This window comes from Equus asinus, chromosome 3 (assembly GCF_041296235.1).
Source record: "Equus asinus isolate D_3611 breed Donkey chromosome 3, EquAss-T2T_v2, whole genome shotgun sequence".
Lineage (NCBI taxonomy): Eukaryota > Metazoa > Chordata > Mammalia > Perissodactyla > Equidae > Equus > Equus asinus.
Genome location: NC_091792.1, coordinates 95421552 through 95447570, shown reverse-complemented (window position 1 = coordinate 95447570; position 26019 = coordinate 95421552). Strand labels below are relative to the sequence as shown.

General features: G+C 36.4%; 1 pseudogene; it reads right to left on the bottom strand.

Annotated features, from left to right (window-relative positions):
• Window positions 1–1084: 1084 nt before the first annotated feature.
• The window catches only part of LOC106846484 (oocyte-expressed protein homolog pseudogene), a 44128-nt pseudogene continuing 19193 nt past the window's right edge, over window positions 1085–26019 (bottom strand).

Below are 26019 nucleotides of genomic sequence, written 5' to 3'. Positions count from 1 at the left end.
GAGATTGTGGGGAGCGTTACATACCTTTCTAAATGCATTGGGGAGCCACCAGACGTTTTTGCTCAGGGAACTGACGTGACTTGTGTCAAGACTTTGAGCCTAAGGCCATTACTGAAAAACACTTGTGAGTTCTGGAATGGGTCTGAGCAGATTTTACGTGTGGGAGGGACACGAACAGATGCATCCACGAAAGCTGAGTGCAATGTATTTATTTCATTAATGGCCCCAGTTCTTCACCCCTCCCTGGATCCACACCCTGTTCACAATGACATCTTGCAGCGTCCTCCCTCCGTGGGCAGGGCTCCTTCCTGCTGGGTTTGGCTGCATGATTTATTGAGACATTGTCACTTCTGGCTCTTCCTAAAACAAAGTCTCCTACCCGGTCGCCTCCTTCCTTTTGCACACTGAAAACTGCATGTGGATATCAAAGTGTGGTCAGTGCCCAAGCTCCTCTGGCTCCGGAGGGAAGGGCAAAGTGCTCTGGACCACCAGTACCGGAGGATGCAGAGAGGGAATAGACACTTCAAATCCAGCTCCAAGTTGCCCTCAGCAACGGCTGTCACTCGTTTTGCTGTTTAATAGTCTAAGAGCAAACATATTTTGCTACCACACAAAAAAATGATTTTCTTCTTAAGATCACTTAGGCTCAAGAATACCGAAGTTTGTAAGTTATTCCTCCCAAAATAAAAACCTTGACCTTATTAAACTAAGTAACAATTTGCCTCTTTTCTGGGCCTGGGTTACATTTACGAATTCTCTCACTTTAATTGTAAAAGTTTCCTGTGAACCATATGGGACAAGTGTAACCAATTAAAAATAGTTTCTCTGATTCTGAAAAAATGTCCTGCTTTTTGGTGGAGGCATGTTGGGTTGGGAGCACAGGCTCATCTCTTAGCTTTTCCTTGTTTTTACCTCCCTCCCTTTTTATTTTAACTGCAAAAGGAACATACAGAAAGGGCTTTGTTTGCTGGTTTGTTTATTTATTTAAGTGAGCAAAGACCTTTATGCCACTGAACAAAAAGGAAATTCATTTCTTTACTAGAATGGCATTACAAACTCAGGTTGTATCAAAATAATCAAACCACTACCCATCGAGAATCAGGAAAAAAGAATGTAGAGGTTGTGAATACTTGCTGCTCTTGAACTTTAGATGTTGGAGCACGACTGTTCTCATAATGCTCCTGACAATACTTATGCAACAGGATGCTGGGGAGCCTGGATGTGATGCAAGGGCCTTCAAGAACTCCTCCGGTTGTTCCATCTTCGCAACTCGGGCACGATGTTCCGGGTGACAGGATGCCAGGCTCAGGAGCAGGCTCTTCACCCAATTTTGTACAATGGACTGTCCAAAGATGGTGATTTCGACTAAGTTGCCGGGGTTGACTGTGTCCACTATCAGCAGGACCTAGCTCATCCACTCCGTTTCTGGAATTCTGGCATGGTCTGGGCCGAAGATGGAGTCAGCCAGCGAAGCCTCCAGGTAAAACACCAACGGATCGCTCAGCTCCAGCGCAGGAAACCCTGGCGGCCGGGTGCGAGCCCGCGGTGGACTGAGTAGGCGTCTCTAGGGCCTCAGCAGCCCTGCCCCGTCCACCACGCTAGGACAGCAGGCCAGGAGCCGGTCCGCCAGCTCACCCCGACTCCCAGTTTTTTTAAAAAAAATCAAATTTAAAAGATATAGTTTACATACAATAAAATGCACCCATTTAATGTACCATTAAATGTACGTTTGAGGAGTTTTCACAAATGACCCATCCATGTAACCACCACCACGTTATTATACAGAGTATTTCCATCACGTGAAAAGTTGCCTTGTGCCCCACCCTAGGCGAGCCCTAACCCCAAGCCCCAGCCCCAGGTAACCACTGATCTGCTGTCTCTCCAGATTAAATTTATGTTTTCTAGCGTCTCATAAAAACGGAACCCTACATTATATGTACTTGCATCTCATTTTCTTTTTGTTCAGCATAAGGATTTTGAGATATTGTATCAGAAGTCCATTCTTCATAAGTATTGGATAGTATTCACTTTTTTGTACATGTAATAATTTTTTGTCTATTTACCTGTCTGTAGATATTTGGGCTGTTTTCAGTTTGGGGCTATTGTGAATATTTCTCCTATGGACATTTGTGTACAAGTCTGTGTGGATTTATGTTTTCTTTTCACTTGGGTAAATACTGAAGAGTAGAATTACTGGGTTATGCTGTAAGTGTATGTCTAACTTTATAAGAAACAGCCTAATTGTTTTCCAAAGCAGTCCTACAGTTTTACCTTCTTATCAGCAGTGTATGAGAATTCCAGTTGCCCCACATCCTTACCAACACTTGGTGTTGTCAGTCTGTCTAATGTTAGCCATTCTAGATGCTGTGTACTGGTGTGTCATTGTGGTTTTAACTTGAATTTCCCTAATGACTAATGATGTTGAGTATATTTGCATGCACTTATTTGCAATTTACATATCTTCTTGATGAAATGTCTGTTCAAATCCTTTGCTCATTTTTAAAAGTCAGGTTGTTTGTCTTCTTATTTTAGACTTTTAATAGTTTCTTGCATATTCTGGATACAAGAAGATAGGCTTTATCAAATATATGTTTTGCTAATATTGCTTCACAGTCGGTGGCTTGCCTTTTCATTTTTAACAGTGCCTTTTAGAGATAAAGATTTGTTTATTTCTTCTTCTTCTTTTTTTTTTTTTAAGGAGGGTTTCTTTTCTTTTCTTTTTTTTGCAGGGGAAGATTTGGCCAGAGCTAACATCTGTTGCCAACGTTCCTTTTTTTTTTTCCTCCCCAAAGCTTCAGTGCATAGTTGTATATCCTAGTTGTAAGTCCTTCTAGTTCTTCTTTGTGAGCCAAAAAGTGAATTTAGGCTGCTGAAGTGGTGAGCGCCAAACTTTAACCACTAGGCAATCAGGGCTGATGGAGAAAAATTTATTTTGGATGAAATTCAATAGACTAATTTTTTTTTTTTCCTGAGGAAGATTTGCCCTGAACTAACATCTGTTGCCAATCTTCCTCTTTTTGTATATGAGCTGCCACCACGGCATGACTACTGACAGGTGAGTGGTGTGGGCCACCCTCCCCCCAGAAATGAGCTGGGCCACCAAAGTGGAGCTTGCTGAACTTACCCACTGGGCCACCAGGGCTGGCCCTCAACTGATTAATTTTTTCATATAGTTTGAGCTTTTTGTATCTTAGGAAATCTTTATCTAAACTAAGATCATAAATGCTTTTCTTTTCTAGGAATTGAATTGTTTTATGTCCAACATTCAGGGATATGATCCATTTTGAAGCAACTTTTGTATATGGTGCAAGGTGTGAGTGAAAGATCATACTTTTTTTGTGTGTATGGCTATCCAATTGTTCCAGCACCGTTCATTCGTGAGTGTCCTTTTCCAATTCAATTATATTGGCCATTTTGCTAAAAATCAATTGATCATGTACACATGTGGGTTCAATTTTGGACTCATTCCATTCCATTAATCTTTATATCAATTCTTACTCCAATAATGTTGTTTTAAAATAAATCTTAAAATTAGTTCTCCAACTTTGTTTTTCTTTTTCAAAATTGTTTTAACTTTTCTAGGTACTTTACATTTCCATATATTCATTAGAGTCAACTTGTCAATTTCTAAAAGAAAACTCTGCTGAAATTTTTACTTGTATTCCATTGAATTTCTAGATTGATTTGGGGAGAATGGACATGTTAACAGTATTTGGACTTCTGTCTATGAACAAAATATATCACCATTTATCTAGGACTTCTTTAGTCTCTCTCAGTAATGTTTTATGGTTTTCAGTGTATACATCATTCATGTATTTTGTTAATTTTATCCCTAAGTATTTCATGTTTTGGGGGCTATTTAAATGATATTGTATTTTTAATTTTAATGTCCAATTCTTGTTAATATGTAAAATATAACTGACAAAATTTTTTTATTAAGACTTTATTTTTTAGAATAGTTATAGACTTACAGAAAAAATGGGCAGATAGTTCAAAGAGATCCTATATATAACCCCACCCCTCCCCCAACAGTTTCCCCTGTTATTAACATCTTCTATTCATATGGTACATTTGTTACAATTAATGAATCAATATTGATACATTATTATTAACTAAAATCCACAGTTTATTTAGAGGTCCTTCGTTTTTACATATTCTTTGTTCTGGGATCTATCCAGGTTACCACATTGCATTTACTTGTCGTGTCTCCTTAGGCTCCCTTTGGTGGTGACAGTTTCTGAGACTTCCCTTGCGTTTGATGACCTTGACAGTTTTGAGGAGTACTGGTTGAGTATATCATAGGATGTCCATCTATTAGAAAGTGTCTAATGGCTTTTATCATGATTAGACTGGGGTTATGGGTTTTAGAGAGGAAGATCACAGTGGTATAGTGTCATTTTCATCACATCATATCGAGGGTACATACTGTGAACTTGATTTATGACTGTTCATGTTGACCTTGATCACCTGGCTGAAGCAGTGTTTATCATTTTTCTCCACTGTAAAATTACTCCTTTTTACCCCCTTTCTATACTGTACGCTTCAGAAGGCGGTCATATGCACAGCACATACTTAAGGAGTGGGGAGATGTGGTTCCTCCACTTTAGGGTGGAGTCCCTGCATTATTTATTTGGAATGCCTCTGGGTGGGACATTTGTCCCTTTTTCCTCGCTTACTAATTTATTCAATCATTTATTTATGTCACTGTAGACACAAGGGTATTTATTTTAACCTTGAGGTGTAATCCAATACTACTTTATTTTATTGCTGAAATTGTTCCAACTTTGGCCCTTGGGAGCTCTTTTGGTTGGTTCCTGTGCCCCTTTCAGATACACCCATCAATTTTTTTGTTTTTTTTTAATACTTCCTTACTTTCTGGCACTACAAGACTTTCAAGGCTCATCTTGTACATTTCCTTTCCCGGTTCTAGAGTGAGCAATTTCACCAAGGAGCATGGGTTCTTGATCTGGGTGCTAAGTGTGCTTGATGCTACTGCCATGTTGTTTATTTTTCACCCTTACAGTTAATGTAGCAAAAAATATATGTGTATCCAAGTATTGGCTATTGTGTATAATGCTGCAATGAACATAGGGGTGCAGGTATCTTTATGCCTTTGCGTTTTCAAGTTCTTTGGATAAATACCCAGCAGTGGGATAGCTGGATCATATGGTAGGTCTATTCTTAATTTTCTGAGGATACTCTATACTGCTTTCCACAGTGGCTGCACCAGTCTGCACTCCCACCAGCAGTGTACAAGGGTTCCCTTCTCTCCACATCCTCTCCAACACTTGTTGTTTCCGGTCTTGTTAATTATAGCCATTCTGACGGGAGTGAGGTGATATTTCGTTGCAGTTTTGATTTGCATTTCCCTGATAGCTAATGATGTTGAGCATCTTTTCTTATGCCTGTTGGCCATCCGTATATCTTCTTTGGAGAAATCTCTGTTCAGATCTTTTGTCCATTTTTTAATTGGGTTGTTGGGGTTTTTTTGTTGAGATGTATGAGTTCTTTGTATATTTTGGATATTAACCCCTTATCTGATATATGGTTTGCAAACATCTTCTCCCAATTGTTAGGTTGTTTTTTCATTTTTTTGATGATTTCCTTTGCTGTGCAGAAGCTTTTTAGTTTGATGTAGTCCCATTTGTTCATTTTTTCTTGTTTCCATTGCCCAGTCAGACATGGTACTTGAAAATATGCTGCTAAGACTGATGTCAAAGAGTGTACTGCCTATGTTTTCTTCTAGAATTTTCATGGTTTCGGGTCTTACATTCAAGCAACCTAGGTGCCCATCAAAGGATGAATGGATAAAGAAGATGTGGTATATATACACAATGGAATACTACTCAGCCATAAGAAATGATGAACTCTGGTCATTTGTGACAACATGGATGGTCCTTGAGGGTATTATGCTGAGTGAGATTAGTCAAAGGGAGAAAGTCAAATGCCATATGATCTCACTCATAAGTAGAAGATAAAAACAACAACAAACAAACACATAGCAATGGAGATTGGATTGGTGGTTACCATAGGGGGATGGGGCAGGGGGAGGAAGGGCAAAAGGGGTGATTAGGCTCACATGTGTGGTGATGGACTATAATTAGTTTTTGGGTGGTGCACATGAGGTAATCTACACAGAATTCCAAATATATTATGATGTACATCTGAAAGCTATATATTGTTATAACCCAATGTTACTGCAATTAAATATATGTATATATGAATATATTAACTTGTATGTATACACACATATGTAAATATTTCTATATGTAGAAGTCTGTATATTAAATTAAACACGAGTTCTTACTGATGTCTCCAACTCTCTAATCCATGAGCACATGGATCATTCTAGCCTCTTCCCCTTGCTTATCTGTAAATTCTCACTCCATCTGCGAAAAACCCAGCTTTCACCATATTCTATCCATTTCATTCAGTTCCAGTGTATATGTATAGCAGTATCAGAATTGCTAACCATTCCTACGTGGGAAACAACTTTATCAACTAGGTTACACTTGTGTGCAGTTCCATGTGCCTTTAGTCTTACAGACTCCATTCATTTCCAAAGTTACTTAAGTCTGTGCCTTGTCCTCCAACGTGGTTTCATACAGTCAGATTTTCTTGTCACAATCTTTATTCTTTCCTGGGATCCCCTGACCTCCTAAATGATTTTTAAAAATTTATACACATTAAAGTTAACTCTTTGTGTTTTAGCATACTATAGGTTTTGACAAAGGTATAACATCATGTATCCATCATTACAGTGCCTACAGAATAATTTCACTACCTAAAAATCCCTGTACTTCAGATATTCATCCCTCCTGTTTCCCCCCTCCCTTAACAACTACTGATATTTTTACTGTCTCTATAGTTCTGGCTTTCCAGCATGTCATGTAATTGGAGTCATAAAGTATGTAGCCTTTTCAGACTAACTTCTTTCAATTAGCCATATACATTGAAGGTTCCTTCATGACTTATCTGTGGCTTGGTAGCTTATTTCTTCTTATTGCTGAATAATATTCCATTGTATGGATGTGCCACAGTTTGTTTATCCATTCACCCATTGAAGGATATTTTGGTGGTAACCATGAACAAAGCTGCTATAAATGTTTTCACACAGGTTTTTGTATGGACATAAGTTTTCAGCTTATTTGGGTAAATAATTAGGAGCGTGATTGCTGGATTATATGGTAAGACTATGTTTAGCTTTGTAAGAAAATGCCAAAATGTCTTACAAAGTGGCTGTACTATTTTGCATTTTCATCAGCAATGAATGAGAATTTCTGTAGCTCCATATCCTTGCCTGCATTTGATAGTGTTAGTTTTTTGGATCTTGACCATTTTAATAGGTGTGTAATATTATCTTTTTTTAATTTGCAATTCCTTGATGACGTGATATTGAGCATCTTTTAATATCTTTGTTTTCTGTATGTGTATGTTCTTTGGAGATCTGTCTGTGCATATCTTTTGCCCATTTTTTAATTGGGTTGTTTGTTTTCTTATTGTTTAGTTTTAAGAATTGTTTGTATATTTTGGAAACAAGTCTTTTATCAAATATGTGTTCTGTTAATATTTTTTCCTGGTCTGTGACTAGTTTTTTGATTCTCTTAACAGTGTCTTTTGCAGAGCAGAAATTTTTAATCTTAATAAAGTGAAACTTTTTCTTTCAAGATATCATATTTTCTTTGATAAGTAAAAAGTTCTTGATCAAACCCAAGATCATCTAGATTTTCTCCTATGCTATCTTCTAGAAGGTTTGTAGTTTTGTGTTTTAAATTTAGATCTCTGATCCATTTTGAGTTAATTTTTGTTAAAAGTGTAAGATCTGTGTCTAGATTTCTTATTTTTCGTACAGACATTCAATTGTTCCATCATTGTTTGTTGAAAGACCTATCCTTTCTTCACTGAATTCACTTTGCTCCTTTGTCAAAGATCAGCTAACTATATGTGTGAGTGTCTTTCTGACTCTGCTGATCCATACCATGCTGTCCTGATTACTGTAGTTTTATAGTAAGTCTTGGAGTCTGATAATGTTAGTCCTGCAAAATTTCATCTTCCTCTTCAGTATTGTGTTGACTATTGTGGGTCTTTTGGCTTTCTATATACACAATTTAGAAGCAATTTGTTAATATCCACAAAATAATTTGCTGAAATTTTGATTGAGATTTCATTGATTCTGTAGATCAAGTGAGGAAAAAACTAATATTTTGACAATACTGGGTCTTCCAATCCATAAACATGGGCCATATCACCATTTATTAAGATAATCTATAATTTCTTTCATCAGAGTTTTATAGTTTTCCCCATATAGATCCTTTACACATTTTGTTAGATTTATCCCTAAGTTCTTCATATTTTGTTAAATTTACACGTACTTTAAATTAAACCAGAGCCTTGGACAAAGTAATTGACTAAATGTTGTATTCTTGTCAATGAATTAAGGAGAGCAAAGTTTGCATAAAGGAAAGAATTGACCTAATTCTTGACCTAATAATTGACCTAAGGGAGTGTCCTCAATTCCTAACTTGAGGGCATGATGTGTAGTAAAGGCTGAAGAGGTGGAGGCAAAGAAGGTAACTATATGGAAATTGATCCAATTGTGTCATTTTATGTCCAAAATTAACTTACAGCTAGGCTCATCAGTCAGCTAGCATCATATCATTTAAGGTCTTGATAAAATAGTGAGGACCTTATATGTCTGATTGAAATATACTTGGGATCTCATAGTCAGCAGGAGTGATCATTTACAGAATGGAGTAGTTGTTCCCCATTCTCTGTAGATCATGTAATCTCCCTTTTACACCACTTGAACACATTTTGTTAAATATAACCTTTTAATCATCAAACTTCTAAGCTGCTTAGGAGTCATCATATACTTCATACACTGTCCTTTCTTTCTTTAGAGTTCCTAATATCTTCCTACTTCAGAGAAAACTTTCTGGGCCCATTAGAAGAGTAGAAAATTTCCTTTGACCTCATTCCTTCCACAGTTTTCTATTCAACCACCCCTTTGCAATAAACATATTTCCCTCTCCACGTACATAGACACTTAATGAACGTTTATTTCGCTATCTGGGTGTTTGGCTGTCACTGTTGTTTACCACATATTATCAGATCTTAAAGAACAGATCCAGCAGAGAAATACACTGAAACAGGCATTGAATAAACCCCTTAGATGCAATAATGATAGCCTATGGAGGAGCTAGGCCAATAGGCTTAATGCCAACAAAATGATGCCAATGTCAGCATAACATCAACTCCAACACAACACTATTGACATCAGCATTTTAGTATTAAAGTAATATCATCAGCATTAGTGGAGAATGGACCTAATATAGGCTGTTAGACCCCTTGCTGGCTCAGAGTCACTCATAATTTGCCTTCTGGAAATCAGAACATGGGGCGCAATCTGTAAGTGGGAGATAAATGGGCACTTGAACGTTATTTGATGACATCATATTCTACACCATTTCTTGCTAATGGGTATTTTAAAATGTACTTATTATCACTTTAATACAATAATATGGGAAAATGTGTAATGGAAAGACTGGATTTCGTTTGTTCTTTTAATCTACGTGTACTTTCTAGATTCGGAGACCTGAGAAGTTTTGGAATAAGGAATGTAATTCCATGCATTGTTACAAGTAGGTTAACTCCTTTCCCACGTGCATATAGTGAGACGCCAGGGTTGTCCTGATTCCCAGACTTTACAAACTTTCTTTCCATGCAGCACGGGGACACTTGATCTTCACTTGCAGTCTCAGCCTTCTCTCAAACTTTAGATCGAATCCTAAAAGTTTTCAGATTTCCAAGAAAATGGGATAGATACGGCGGTGCTGGGACTTAAGTAAGACCAGAGATGAAGCACCAACCCAGCTGTAGATATTACAACCTTGTTCTGTCAGCAAAGGGCATGTTCGTGGAGAGCGTGGAGCTTTGGGGGAGGTCAATGCTCCATTAGGAGTGTCTCCCTCATGATTTTCATCCCTTAGGCTGCTGGATTTGAAAAGTAACTACCATTTTTCTCAAGACCTGGATTTTTATCTCTGTATCCAAGGTTGTTGCCTGAGAGGATTCCTCCAACAATCTATTTGTTCTGATCTAAGAATAGTTCCAGATCATGGATATTATCACCAAGCATCACTTGACTTTTCAAGGACAATGACATCCTTGTTTAAAACATCATTAAAAATATTTCGGTCCTGAACTACCATCTATTATTTTATCCCATAAACTAAATATCATATTTTATTGGCTCCACGTATCTGAATCATCTTCATTCCTTTTTTATTTATGATCTGCAGATATTTTAGAGAGCTTTATGTGTTTCTATCACTGTATTAGGCACTGGAGGTTTAATGATGAGCAAAAAAGACATAATCTTGGTGTTCCACTGTTAGTTAGGATATAGAAAGAGACAAAGGGCCTTCACTCTCATAATAACAAGAAGAAACTCACAGAGAGATAAAAACCAAGTGCAGTGGACATAGGGAGTCTTGATAAACTGAATTCCAAAAGGAAATGGGACCAGGTGGGCAGAAAACCATGGCAGCTTCTATACCAGGGGGCAGTTTCCTGGCCTGGGTGGGGTGAATGGAAGAAGCAGCCTGACACAGATAGAGAGACTCTGCAGGGATGAAGAAAAATCACCTGAGCTGTAGACAAAAAAGTGGGCCAGGTGAACAGATTGAAATCTGAAAGAGTCACAGATACAAAAACCAAATTACTTGGCCTGGGAATTTACCCCCCATCACAAATTTTGCTGAGAAAATGGCAGTGAGTGAAGATCTAGAAAATGGAGGGAAATCGCAGACCTCTGCACCTTCTAGGGGGTCTGAATTCTAGGGCCTTGCTTAAGTTGAATTAAAGGAAAAACAAAAGTATCTGCAACTAGAGCCCAACTTCATCCCAGCTAAAATATTGAAAAGATCAAAAAGTTAATTTTGACATGGGAGATTGGAAGTTGAGCAAACCATAGATCAACTCAATCTAATGAAAGCTAAAATCCTATCCCAGATCAACTTGATTCCAGTTACAGAGAAAGTAGTTTATAATCTCTGCAAAATAAGCAAAATAAAATAAAAGATATTACATCTCCATCTTCACTGTTCTATCTTCTAAAAATTACAAGACATATGAAAAACCAGGAAAACGTGGCCCGTAATCACAAGCAAATACGGTCAACAGAAGAGCTGCAGATGACCCAGTTCTGTGAATTAGCAGACAAGACCTGAAAACAGCTATTATAAAAATGTTAAAGGGTTTACAGAAAAAAGGGGGATGTCATGGTGAAGATATGGAATGAAAATTCTCAAAAAGAAATAAATGGAAATGCTAGAAGTGAAAAATAAAACAACTGAAATCAACATTTTATTAGATGGAATTTACATTAAGTTGAACAAGAGAGGAAAAAAGCATTGGTGAGTGAAGTTTAGGATAGATCAATAAAAAGTATCCAGTCGAAACAGAAAGAAAAAAATTGTAAACAAACATATGCAAGCAAATCTTCAGGGATAATATAAACAGTCTATGAAGTCTCAGAAAGAGAGAAAAGAGAAAATGGGACAAAAAATTACTTGAAGAAATAGGGGCAGAAAATTTTCCAAATATGATGAAAGGTAATAATACTTAGATTCATTAACTCAACAAACCTCAAGCAAGATAAATATCAAGAAAATTATACTGAGACACATCATGACCAAATTATCTAAAAACTAAAATGAAGAGAAAAATTTCAAAGCAGCTGGAGAAGAAAGACAGATTATATAGAGGGCAGCAACCACAACAATGCTAGCTCGCTTTGCCTCAGAAGCAATGCAAGGCAGAAAACAGTGAAGTAGCATCTTCAGAGTGCTGAAAGAAAAAAATGCCAATCTGTGTCTGGTGAAAATACCTTTCAGAAATGAAAGCCAAAAACAAAGACACGTATTTCTGATAGATGAAAATGAAAATTCAACGTCAGTAGACCAGAACTATAAGAAATGCTTAATGAAGTCTTCAGGCTGAAGGGATATGTAACTAGAAAGAAATTTGGATCCTCTGAAAAAAATAAAGAATGCCAGAAATGGTAAATATGCCATTAAATATTTTAAAATATCTCTTTTATTTCTTATTTTTAAATTTCTTTAAACAATTAACGATTTAAGGCAATAGTAAAAACATATTGTGGGGTTCATAATATATGTAGAAATAAAAAGTCTTTACATTTAATATAATTTTTTGATAGAGTTGAGTTTAGCTCTACCATCTTGTTATTTGTTTTCTGCTTTTTATTATTCTTTTCTTTGGACTAATGACATATATTTTTAGTATTCCATTTTATGTTTTCTAGCTATATTTCTAGCTATGCTCCTTTGTCTCTCCTCTGGGGATTAAAACATGTATTCTTAACCTCTCACAACTTAATTTAAATTAATGTTATACCACTTCCCATTATAATGTAAGAAGCTTAGAATAATACTGCTCCATTTACCTCATTTTGCTCTAGAAAAGGGCCAATTAAAAGGCAGACATTATCAGTCTGAACAAGAAGGTAAGAAGCAAATATAACCTGTTTATAACGTGTTCACTTAATATAAAAACACAGATAGGTTAAAAGGATGGAAAAAGATGTACCACACCCACACTAATTAGAAGATAGCTGTATTAATATCATTCAAAACAGAAAAGGAGCATTAACGGAGATAAAGAAGGGCATTTAATAATAATAAAAGGTTTAATGTGTTAAGAAGAAATAAACATCTTAAATATATATACAGCTAATAACAGAGTTTCAAAATATGTGAAACAATATTTGAAATAACTGGATGGAAAAATAGGTAAATATTTTTTCAGACATTGACAGAACAGACAAAAAATATCCATTAGGACACAAGACATGAACAATACTATCAACCAACTTGAGCTAATGGACATTTATAGAACACTCTATCCAACAATAGCAGAATAATACACATTCTTTTACGTGCACATGGACCATATGCAGGAGTCTAAAAGATATTTCAACAAATTTAAAAAGACTTAAATACAGAGAATGTATTTCTCTGACCACAATGGAATTAAATTAAAAATTAGTAAGAAATTTCTAAAATCCATAAATATTTAGAAATTAAAATTTTCTTCTGAATAATTGAAAGTTAAAGAAGAAATTACAAGGAAAACTAGAAAATGTTTCAAAGTGAATGAAAATAAAAGCACAACATATCAAAATTTGTGGGATACAGCTAAAATGCTATTTAGAGGGAAAAATAGTCTTAAAATGCTAATTATATAAAAGAAGGAAGGTCTTGAGTCAAATCATCCAATCTTTTACCTTAAGAAGGTAGAAAAAGAAGAAAAAAGTGAAACCCAAATTAAGTAGGTGGAAGAAGATACTAAAGAGTCCATCTCAATGAAATGGAAATCAGATACAACTGAGAAAAATCAATACAATTAGAAGTTAGTTCTTTAAAAATATTAATAAAATTGAAACAATCAAGATTGATCAAGAAAAAATCAAGAATACTCAAATTACCAATACTAATCTTTAATGAGGGGACAAATATTCTGTAAACATTGAAACAGTAATGAGGGAATATTATGAACAACTCATTTTCCAATTATTTTGATAACCTAGATGAGAATAAATTCCTTGAAATGCACAATTTTTCAAAATGGATGCAAGAAGAAATAGAAAATCTGAATAGCCTTATATCTGTTAAAGAAAATGAATCCATAATGAATTCATACCACACACACACACAGGTACACACACAGAGCTTCACGCTTAGATGGTGTATTAGTTTGCTTGGGCTATCATAACAAAATACCATAGACTGGGTGGCTTAAACAACAGAAATTTATTTCTCACAGTTCTGGAGGCTGGATGTCAAAGATCAAGGTGTCAGCACGGCTGGATTCAGGTGAACCTCTCTTCCTGGCTTGCAGATGGCTGCCTTCTCGTTGTGTCTTCGCATGGCCTTTCCTCTGTGTTCATGTGCTTCTGGTGTCTCCCTCTCTTCTTTTAAAGGTACCAGTCTTATTGGATTAGGGCCCCACCTTTATTACTTCATTTAACCTTAACTACCTTCTTAAAGGCTATATTTGCAAATACAGTCACATTGGAATTAGGCCTTCAACATATTAATTTGGGGTGTGGGTGGCACAATTAAGTCCATAAGAGATGGCTTAACTGGTGAATTCTGTCTAACATTTCAGGGGAAATAATGCCAATTTTGCGCAAATTCTTTCAGAAAACAGAAGAGAGGCGATCATTTCTCAGCTTACTTTATGAGGCAGCAGAACCCTCATAACCAAATTAGAAAAAGATGATTCAAGAAAAGAAAATATAGACTATTTTTCCTCATGAACATCAATACAAAATCCTTTATAAAATATTAGAAAATCAAAATTTAGCAATATATAAAAAAGATACTACATATTGACCAAGTAACTTTAATTCCAGAAATGCAAAATGTTGTATTTAAATATTGGCTAACCTTTTAAAAAATCAATATAATTCACCACATTAATTAGATAAAGAAGAAAAATGAAATTATCATCTCAGTAGATATGAAAAAAGCATTTGGTAAAAGTCAACACTCATGATAAAAATTCTCAGCAACTAAGGATAGAAGGGAATTCTCTTAATTTGAAAAAGTCATCTAAAAAAACCCCTACGGCTAACATCATACATAAAGGTGAAATATTGAATGCTTTCTTCCTTAGATCAGTCACAAGGCAAGGATTTCACTTTCCTCACTTCCATTCAAGTCTGTATTAGAGGTCTTAGTGCATTGAGAAGGAACGAGAGTATAAAGATCAGGAAAAAAGAAGTAAAAGTTTCTTTATCCTAAGATGCTATGACTGTGTGAATGAAAACTACTAAAGAATCTCCAAAAATACTAAGTAATTTAGTAAGTTTACAGGATATGAGTTCATGCAAAATCAATTGTATTTTTATATAACCCACATTTTGAAAATGAAATTAAAAACAGCACCATTTACAGTATCATCAAAAAACATAAAATATTAAGCAATAAATTTAATAGGAGATGTGCAAGACTACTATAAGAATTACAAAAGTTTGCTGAGAGAATTTTAAAAGTCCTAAGTAAATAGAAATATCATGTTCACAGATTAAAAGACTAATCATTGTTAAGATGTCAGTTTTCCACAGTTTGAGCTATAGACTCAACCCAATTTCAGTTAAAACCCCAACAGGTCTTTTTGAAAAATTGGGCAAGTCATACCTGGAACTTGGAAGTACAAAAGATCCAAAAGATCCAAAATGATCTTGAAAGAAAAAGAACAAATTTGGAAAATTTATAGTGTCTAATTTCAAGACTTACTCTAAAGTTAAATTAATTTAACTTTTAATTTAACTAAAGTTAAAGTAAACGTAGGATGATAATGATGTCAGGATAGACAAATATATTAACTGACTGGAATAGAGATTCCAAAAATAGTTTTACACTTGCATGGCTAATTAATTTTCCACAAAGGCATTAAAGAAATTTAATGAAAAAAAGAAAACCGTTTTAATAAATGGTGCTGGAAAATCTGGAAAGTTGGTAGAAAAAATAAATCATGACCTCACACCATACACAAGCTTAACTTGGAATTGATCATAGACTTTAAGAAAAAAGTTAAAACTATAAAACTTCTAGAAGAATGCAGAGAATATCTTTGTGACCTTGGATTAGAAAAAGATGTCTTAGTACACAAAAGACACTAACCATAAAAGAAAATAAAAGATATATTAGTCTTCATTGGAATTAAAATCATTTACTTGTGACATACAAAATCTATGTGATACAGCAAAAGCAGTACTAAGAGGGAAGTTTGTAGCTAAACAGACCTACCTTAAAAATCAAGAAGAATCTCAAATAAACAATCTAACATTACCCCTAAAGGAACTAGAAAAAGAACAATAAACGAAGCTCAAAATTAGTAGAAGGAAGGAAATAATAAAAATCAGATCAGAAATAAATGAGAGACCAAAAAGACAATAGAAAAGATCAATGAAACCAAGAACTGGTTCTTTGAAAAAGATAAACATAATTGACAAGCTTTTAGCTAGACTCACTGAGAAAAAAAGAAGGCTCAAATAAATAAAATCAGGAACAAAAGAGGATAAATTACAATGGATACCACAGAAATACAAACGATTGGAAGAGAATAGTATTAAAAGCTATACACCAACAAATTGGATAACCTAGAAGAAATAGATAAATTCTTAGAATTATGCAAGCTTCCAAACTGAATGAAGGAAAAATAAAGAATATGAATAGATTGATCACTAGTAAAGAAACCAAAAGAGTAATCACAAACCTCTCAAAAAATGAAAGTTCAGGACCAAATGGCTTTCCTGGTGAATTCTACCAAACATTCAAAGAAGACTTAATACCTATCTGTCTCAAAATTTCCAAAAAATTGAAGAGAAAGGGAACTTCCTAACTCATTTTACAAGACCAACATTGTCTTGATGCCAAAACCAGACAAGGACAACATGAAAAAGAAAAATTACAGGCCAATATTGCAGATGAACATAGATGTAAAAATCCTCAACAAAATATTGGCAAATCAAATACAACAATACATTAAAAGGATCATACACCACTCAAGTGGGATTTATTTCAGGGATGCAAGGATGGTTCAATATCCATAAATCAATCAATGTGATACATCATATTAACAAAATGAAGAATAAGAATTGCACAATCATCTCAATATACGCAGGGAAAGCATTTGACAAGATTAAGCATCCATTTATTATAAAAACTCTGAATAAAATGGATAAGGAGGAAATTACCTCAACATAATAAAGGCCATATATGTCAAACTCACAGCTAACATCATGCTCAATGGTGAAAAAAATGAAAGCTATCCTTCTAAAAACAGGAAGAAGACATGGTTGATCACTTTTGCCACTCTTATTCAACATAGTGTTGGAAGTTCTAGCCAGAGAAATTAGGCAAGAAAAAGAAATAAAAGGGATCCAAATTGGAAAGGAAGAAGTAAAATTATCACTGCTTTCAGAGAGCATGATTTTATATATATAGAAAAACCTGAAGAATTCACAAAAAAACTATTAGAAAAAATAAACAAATACAGTAAAGTTGCAGGGTACAAAATCAACACACAAAATCAGTTGCATTTTTATACACTAACAAAGAAATAACAAAAAGAGAAATCAAGAATACAATGACATTTACAATCACAACAAAAAGAATAAAATACCTAGGAATAACTTTAACCAAGGATGCGAGAGACCTGTACACTGAAAACTATAAAACATTGTTGAAAGAAATCAAAGACACAAAGAAATGGAAAGATATTTCCTGCTCATGGACTGGAAGAATTAACATAGTTAAAATGGCCATATCACCTAAAGCAATCTACAGATTCAATGCAATCACAATGAGAATCCCAATGACAGTTTTCATGGAAATAGAATAAAGAATCCTAAAATTTACGTGGAACAACAAAAGACCCTGAAAAGCTAAAGGAATCCTGAGAAAAAAGAGCAAAGTTGGAGGTCTCACACTCCCTTATTTCAAACTATACTACAAAGTAATCAAAACAAAGTAATCAAAACAGCATGAGACTGGCAGAAAAACAGACACACAGATCAATGGAACAGAACTGAGAGCCCAGAAATAAACCTACAGATTTGTAGACAGCTAATTTTTAACAAACGAGCCAAGAACATACAACAGAGAAAAGAAAGTCTCTTCAACAAATGCTGTTGGGAAAATTAGACAGCCATTTGTAAAAGAACAGAAGTAGACCATTAGCTTACACTACACAAAAATTAACTCAAAATGGATTAGAGACTTGAATGTAAGATGTGAAACCACAAAACTCCTAGAAAAAAACATAAGCAGTACATTCTTTGACATTGGTCTTAAACAGTATCTTTTTGAATATGTCTCCTCAGGCCAGGGCAAAAGAAAATATAAATAAATAAGTTTATACCAAACTAAAAAGCTTCTGCATGGCAAAAGAAACTATTAATAAAATGAAAAGACAATCCACCAATTAAGAGAATATATTTAAAAATCATATATTCAACAAGGGGTTAATATCCAAAATATATAAAGAGCTCATACAACTCAAAAACAAAAAGCCAAACAACGCACTTAAAAAACGAGCAGAGCATCTGAATAGACATATTTCCAAGGAAGATATACAGATGGCCAACAGGCACATGAAAAGATGTTCAACAACACTAACTTTTAGAAAAATGCAAATCAAAACCATAATGAGATATCACTTCAAAAACAAGAAATAACAAGTGTCGAAGAGGATGCAGAGAAAAGAGAACCCTGCTACACTGGGGGAATGTAAGCTGGTGCAGCCACTACGGAAAACAGTATGGAAATTCTTCAAAAAACTAAAAATAGAACTACCATATGATCCAGCTATTTCACTCCTGGTTAGTTATCCAAAGAACACAAAAATACTAATTCAAAAAAATATATGTACCCCTATGTTCATTGCAACATTATTCACAACAACCAAGACTTGGAAACAACCTAAGCACCCATTGATGGATGAATGAATAAAGAAGATGTGGTATACCTATATACACACAACGGAATACTACTAGGCCATAAAAAAGATGAAATCTTGCCATTTGCAACAACATGGATGTATCTTGAGGGTATTATGCTAGGTGAAATAAGTCAGATGGAGAAAGATAAATACTGTATGATTTCATTCATATATGGAAGATTTAAAATAACAACAAACATGTAGATACAGAGAACAAGTTGGTGGTTACCAGAGGGGAAGGAGGATGAAAGGAGTAAAGGAAAACATGTACAGTGATGGATGGTAACTAGACTTTTGGTGGCGAACATGTCGCAGTTAAAACACCATGTTTCGACTTCTACAGAAGTCAAAATATAATGATGTACAATTGAAACTTATACAATGTTATAAACCAATATTACCTCAATAAAAAAAGAATCATTTACTTATCAAAAGATACTCTTAGAAAATAAATAGGCACCTGGAAGAAAATATTTGCAATACGTATATCTGACATAGGACTTGTGTCTGGAAATTGTGAAGAACTTCTACAACTCAATAATAAGAAGAACAAGGAACTCCTGTTCCCCAAATAAAGGGAAAATATTTGAATAGACACTTTACAAATGGACATATTTAAATGGCCAATAAGCACATCAAACTTTGCTTAAGATCACTAATCACAGGAAAGGGCAAATTAGAAGCACAATGAGAGACAATTTTACACCCACTAACCTAGGTCAAATTGAAAACTGACAAAAGCAAATACTGGCAAAAGGAACTTATACATTGCTAGTGAGAATGGACAATACTACAAACAGTTTGGAAACTATGTGACAGCTTCTTGTAAAGTTAAACATACCTCTACCTTAGAACGCAGCAAGTCCATTCCTAAGCATTTACCCATTAGAAATAAAAACTTATACCCACTAAAAGACTTGCATAAGTGTTTATAGAAGCTTTAGTCATAACAGTAAAAAACTGGAAACAGCTTAAATGTACATTAGCAGAAGAATGAATAAACAAATGGTGATAGATTCATAAAATGGATTCAGCAATAAAAAGAACAAACTACTGATACACACAATGTGAATGAATCTCACAGACATGTGCGAATGAAGAAAGCCAGACCAAGAGGAATACCATGTGATTCCATTTATATGAAGTTGAAGAACAGGCAAAGCTGATATGTGATGATAGAAATCAGAGTGGGGGTTGACACTGGGGTTGGAGGGTTGGTTAACAAGGCGTGTGGAGAACTGTCTGGGTGGTGGAAACACTCTGTATCCTGATGGAGGTGTTCCACGGGTGGCTACATTTTTAAAGCATCTCAAACTGTACACCTAGAAAGCTGTGAGTTTTTTGTATGCTAATTACTCCTCAATGTAAAGAAGACTTAATCTCTATCCTCATGGACCTTTCATATTAGTGTGGAAGAAAGAATATCATCAAACAATTACATAAACACATGGTTACAAATTATGATGAATATTAGGAAGGAGGAAGACAAGGTGTTAAGGGTTAAGGGGTGAGTAATCTGAGGGATAAAGGAAGGTTTTTCAGAGGGAATCACATTTGAATGGAGAGCTGAAGGTTGAATAGATGGTAACCAGGACAGTGTGATAGGTGTGAGGCGGGAGTATCCAGGCAGAAGGGACCGATTAGCTGTGATGAGAGAGGAAGGCACACGATAAATTCAGAAAGAGAGTTTGAGGGGTAAAAGGTAGTAAGAAATGTGGCCATAAAGGCTAATTGTGCTTAGCACATTTAAGGTCATATTAAGGATATTGTTTTAGCCTAAGGACAATAGTAAACGACTCAAGGGTTTTACACAGGAAGCTTGAAGGATCAGTTTCATTTTAAAAAGTTCTCTTTTGTAACATGAAGAATGAATGTGAAGTGGCCATGAATGGATATGGGGAAATCAATTAGGAGGCTATTGCTGTAGCCCATGAGTCATTATGCCTACTTGGGCTGGGATAGTGAAGATAGTGATAGAGATATTCAGGGGGTCAATCTGGCAGAATTTCTTGTTGGATTAGATTGAAGATGATGGTGAGAAATTGTTCCACACATAACTACTAGATAGTTAGATAGCCACTGAGATAGAATGCATGTGAGGAACTAAGTTCTAGAGACAACACAGAAGTTGACTTTTGGACAGATACAAATTGATATGGTTTTGAGACATCTAAGTGGATATTGATTAAGCAGTTGGAATGCACAAAAATGGTCTCAGCTGAATAAATACTTGTCGTTAGTGCTGTGGAGTTGATCCTGACTCCTAGAGACCTTGTGTACAGCAGAGCAGAACCCTGCCTGGTCTTTTTGTACCATCCTCTCACCTTCCAGCACTGTATCAGAAAATGCTCTGCTGCTGTTTATAGGTTCTTCATGGCCAATTTTTTTGGAAATGGGTTGCCAGGTCCTTCTTCCTAGTCTGTCTTAGTCTGGAAGTTCTGCTGAAATCATCCACTATGGGTGAGCCTGCTGGTATTTGAAATCCCAGTGGTGTAGCATCACAGCAACACACAACACATTTCAGCATCACAGCAACACAAAGCCACCACAGTACAACAACTGACAGATGGGTGGTGTGGTTCCCTGACTGGGAAATGAACTTGGGCTATGGTGGTGAGGGTCCTGAATCTTAACCGTTAGACCACCAGCTGGAAATATATTTACTGGAAATTTGGACGTTATCTACTTATGCTGATAAAGTCTCAGGCGTTGATGATGTCATCTAGGGAGAGATTAAAGATTGACAAGCACTTATGGCCAAGCCCGGAGAAATTCCCAACATTCAGAGACCAGTAGAAAGAGATGAGCTAGAGAAGGAGGCTAAGAAAGAACAGCCAGATAAGTAGGACAAAACCCTTGTGATATCAAACCAATTAAACAAGGAAAATGTTTCAAGAATGAAAGGATGGCGACCAGAGTCTGATGCTATTGAGGGGCCCAGTAAGAGGAGAACTAGAAAATGCCTATTTGATGTGTTGGTAAACAGATAAGGTTAGGAGAGTCTGGCAACTAAAAAATTCCAGTGCAGTAGAGATTCTATCTACAGTTGTCCACAGAGGAGCTAAGGGGGCTCGGTCAACTCCCAGAAATTGTCCATAAAGTTTGTATGCAGGCACATGCCTTTTTCTGTGGAAAGGATTTATGGATTTCATTATATAGACTCCAAGAAGGTCAACTGCCTGCTTCCTCTTGCTTGGTGTGTGTGTGTGTGTGTGTGCGCACGCGTACGGGTGTGGGCATGTCTATGTGTGTTTTTAGGTCCTGTTTCCACCAGATCTTTGCTGAAGAAAATTGGTATTTAGTGTACCTTTCTCACATTAACAGGGCATGAACTGGTTTTATTTTTGTCCTCTGATGAGCAGCATGAAAGAATTATGACAACTTTTCAAGTAGAATCTTTGGCATTGGGGAAAGGATGTTGAATTTAAGCTCAGAAGAACTGAATTCTTAGTTGCTTCCCAGCTGTGAGATCCCTGGTAAGATGCTTAAACATTCTATACTTCAATTTCTTTGTCTGAAAAATAGGCAAAATAATATTAATCCAGAAGTGTTATTGGAAGGGTAGAATGAAATGTTGATTTAGAAAGTACTTCACAAATTATGAACTGCTATAAAATGATAATCATTCTTTATTATAGAGACATTATGTGAAGAGATGTGAAAAAGGGAGAGAATATTTTAATTAGTGTTGTGGTAGATACAAGATGGTAGACAAAAGTGGAAAGCACTTTCCTTACGTGTCAAGGAAAGTGGTTGGCAGAGCTTTCCATCCTGCTGCTGTTCAACACACTGACTCCAGTAGGAACAAACAAAACAAAACTCTTTCCATTTATGAGCTGGATGAGAGCACGTCATAAAAACTATGAAGTCAGGTCAAAAGTCTTCATTTATTTTTTGGTAAATAGAACAATCTAAACAGAATCAAATACATTCTATGCAAACAAAGTATAAGGTGAAATTTAATTTGGGAGCAAAGGAGATCTCATCAAGATGGCAGTGTAAGCAGACTCTGAACTCATCTCCTCCCATGAACACAACCAGGTTACAACTATTTTTGGAAAAATTACCTTGAATAGAAAACTGGAAACTGGATATAGAAGGAACCCCCACAACAAGGGACAGTCCTGAAAAAGGCAGAAGAGGCAGAAATTCCTTCTGGAGAGAAAAAAAAAACCACCTTCAGGAGCAGCAGAGTTTCTCAGCTGGCCAGGCAGGAGTCACCCTAAGGTATGCAGTCCTCCCTCGAGGAGTGAGGTCTGGAGTGGGGGTTGATACTGCTTTAAGCATCCTTCAGACTCAGCATAACTGAGACTAGGGTCTTACTACCTGGCTTTGCTAGCTATTAACTGCAGTAGGGGATACCCCCAGAAAAGCTATCAGATGAAAGCCAAAAAGACCTGGTGCTTAAAGGACCCACACACAAACTCACCCGTCTCAGCAACCTAAAATCACCAGAGAGAAGGCTGACAGTCCTTTGGTGAAAAGAGACTCACCTGGTGGGCTCTGGGTGCATTTCAGTGAGAGGAGAGACCTCTCCAGAGACTGAGACATTGGTGGTGGCCATTGTGATCTAGCATAGGCATGACCCTGGTAGATGCCATTGAAATTCTCCCACTGGCCTATTAGCCCAGGGGTCTGCCACACTCGCTAGAGTGCAGATTTAATCCAGTTCAGCCAAGGCAGGCAGCCTGCCCTAGGGACTAGTCCTGCCGAACAGTAAGTCTTCAAGGCTACTTGTTGGTCTGCATTGACTTGGTGCCTTGTTCCTCTACAGGCAGGCGAGTGTGTCCACCTCTGTTGGGCAGGGCCATGTGAGGACCAGGTGAACTGTGGGGGGTATTGATGGAGAGGTGGGGGCCTCTGCAGTGGGGTGTAGGGGTACACTCCAAGGGGTTGGGAAGTGTGCACAGACCAGGACTGTGTTGATGGTGTGTGTGGTCCTGTGGGGGAGTAGGCTTATCAGTGGTAGAAGACTTGTGCTTCACAAATAGCCATAAAAAGGATCAGTCCCACCTTCCAAAACCTGAAACAATTGAGTGATCCATGCCCAGGGCAAGCCCCTCTCAGCTGTGCTCCTAAGAGAACTGACAACAGCCTTGTAGGCCTGAGGCCTACAGCAACTGTGAGTCCCTGAGCCTAGCAACCAGCTACACTAGGTACCTACCCAATTAACAGGAAAACTGCAACAGGAGTGTGCTGTTAGACCTTGTAGCCAATGGTGCTGAAGCTCCTCAAACTGGATTTACAAACAGCTAGCCAGGAAAGTAAAGACTAGACCCCAGGGTACCTGCATTAACAGCAACCCTGCCACAGCAGAAGGACACAAGTAGCCCACAAAGGGGTCACTCCTGGATCATTTAGACTGCTGATGAGAGGGAAGCACACTACTGGGCCTCAAAAGCCATCTCTTACATAAGGCCACTTCTCCAAGATCAGGAGACATAACTGACTCAGCTAATAAATAGAAATAAGCACAGAGAAAGAGGCATAATGAGGAGATAATAGAATACATTCCAAGCAAGGGGACAGGACAAAACCCCAGAAAAAGGACTAAATGAAACAGAAATAAGCGACCTACCAGACAAAGAGTTCAAACAAAAACTCATAAGGATGCTCACAGATATTGGGAGAAGACCGGATGAACACAGTGAGCTCATCAACAAAGAACTGGAAAATATAAAAATCAGAAATGAAGAATAGAATACTGGAAATGAAAAATTCACTAGAGGGACTCAATAGCAGAGTAGAGGATGTAGAAGAACAGATCAGCAAGCTAGACAAAAGACTAGAGGAAATCACCCAAACCAAACAGAAAAGAGAAAAAAGAATTAGACAGAGTGAGAACAGTCTAAGGGAACTCTGGGACAATATCAAGCACACTAACATTCGTATTATAGGTGTCCCAGAAGGAGAAGAGAGAGATAAAGGGGCAGAAAATTTATTTGAAGAAATAATAGCTGAAAATTTTCCTAACCTAAGGACGGAAACAGACATCCAAGTACAGGAAGCACAGAGAGCTCCAAACAAGGTAAGCCCAAACAGGCCCACACCAAGACACATTCATAATTACAATGTCCAAAATTAAAGATAAAGAGAGAATCCTAAAAGCAGCAAGAGAAAGGCAACAAGTGACATACAAAGGAAAGCCCATAAGGCTATCAGCAGACTTCTCAAATGAAACCTACAGGTGAGAAGATAACAGCATGATGTATTTAAAGTGCTAAAAGGAAAAAACCTACAGCCAAGAATACTCTATCCATCAAGGTTATCATTCAGAATGGAAGGAGAGATAAAGAGCTTCCCAGACAAGCAAAAATTAAAGGAGTTTATCACCAAGAAACCAGTTCTACAAGAAATGCTGAAGGGACTCATTTAAGTGGGAAAATGATGACCACAAATAGGGATAAGAAAATTATCACCTGCTCCCCCCAAAACCAGGCAATAATATCACTGGTAAAGGTAAAAATATAGTAAAGGTAGCAGATCAATCACCTGTGAAGATAATATGAAGGTTAAAAGATAAAGGTAATAAAATTACTTATTTCAATGATAAAAGGGTAATGGATAGATACATAAAACAAGAGGTTAGATATTATTTCAAAAACATAAACTGTGGGAGGAGAGGTGTGAAAAAGTAGAGCTTTTAGAAAGAGGTCAAGTTAAAGAGTCTATTAACTCAGTATAGACTGCTATACATAGAATATTATGTAGTAATCCTCATGGTAATCACAAATCAGAAACCTATAATAAGTATGCAAATAAGTAAGACAAGAGAAATCAAAATATTACTAAAGAAAGTCATCAAACCACAAGGGAAGAGAGCAAGAGAAAAAGAAAGGAACAGAGAAGAACTACTAAAACACACAGAAAAAAAGTAACAAAATGGCAATAAATACATATTTATTAATAGCTACTATAAATGTCAATGGACTAAATGCTCCAACCAAAAGGTATAGGGTGGCCAAGTGGATAAAAAAAACAAGACCCATATAGGTGCTGCATAAAAGAGACATACTTCAGACCTAAAGACACTCACAAACTGAAAGTGAAAGGATGGAAAAAGATGTTCCATTCAAATGGCAAAGAAAAGAAAGTGGGTGTAGCAATACTTATGTCAGACAAAATAGACTTTAAAACAAAAACTGTAACAAGAGACAAAGAAGGGCACTACATAATGATAAAGGGAACAATCCAACAAGAAGATATAACACTTATAAATATCTATGCACCCAACATAGGAGCACCTAAATATATAAAGCAATTATTAACAGACATAAAAGGAGAAATAGTAACACAATAATAGTAGGGGACTTTAACACTCCACTTACGCCAATAGATAGATCATCCAAACAGAAGATCAAGAATGAAACACTTGCCTTAAATGACACATTTGACCAGATGGAGTTAATAGATATATATAGAGCATTCCACCCAAAAACCACAGAATACACATTCTTTTCAAATGCACATGGAACATTCTTCAGG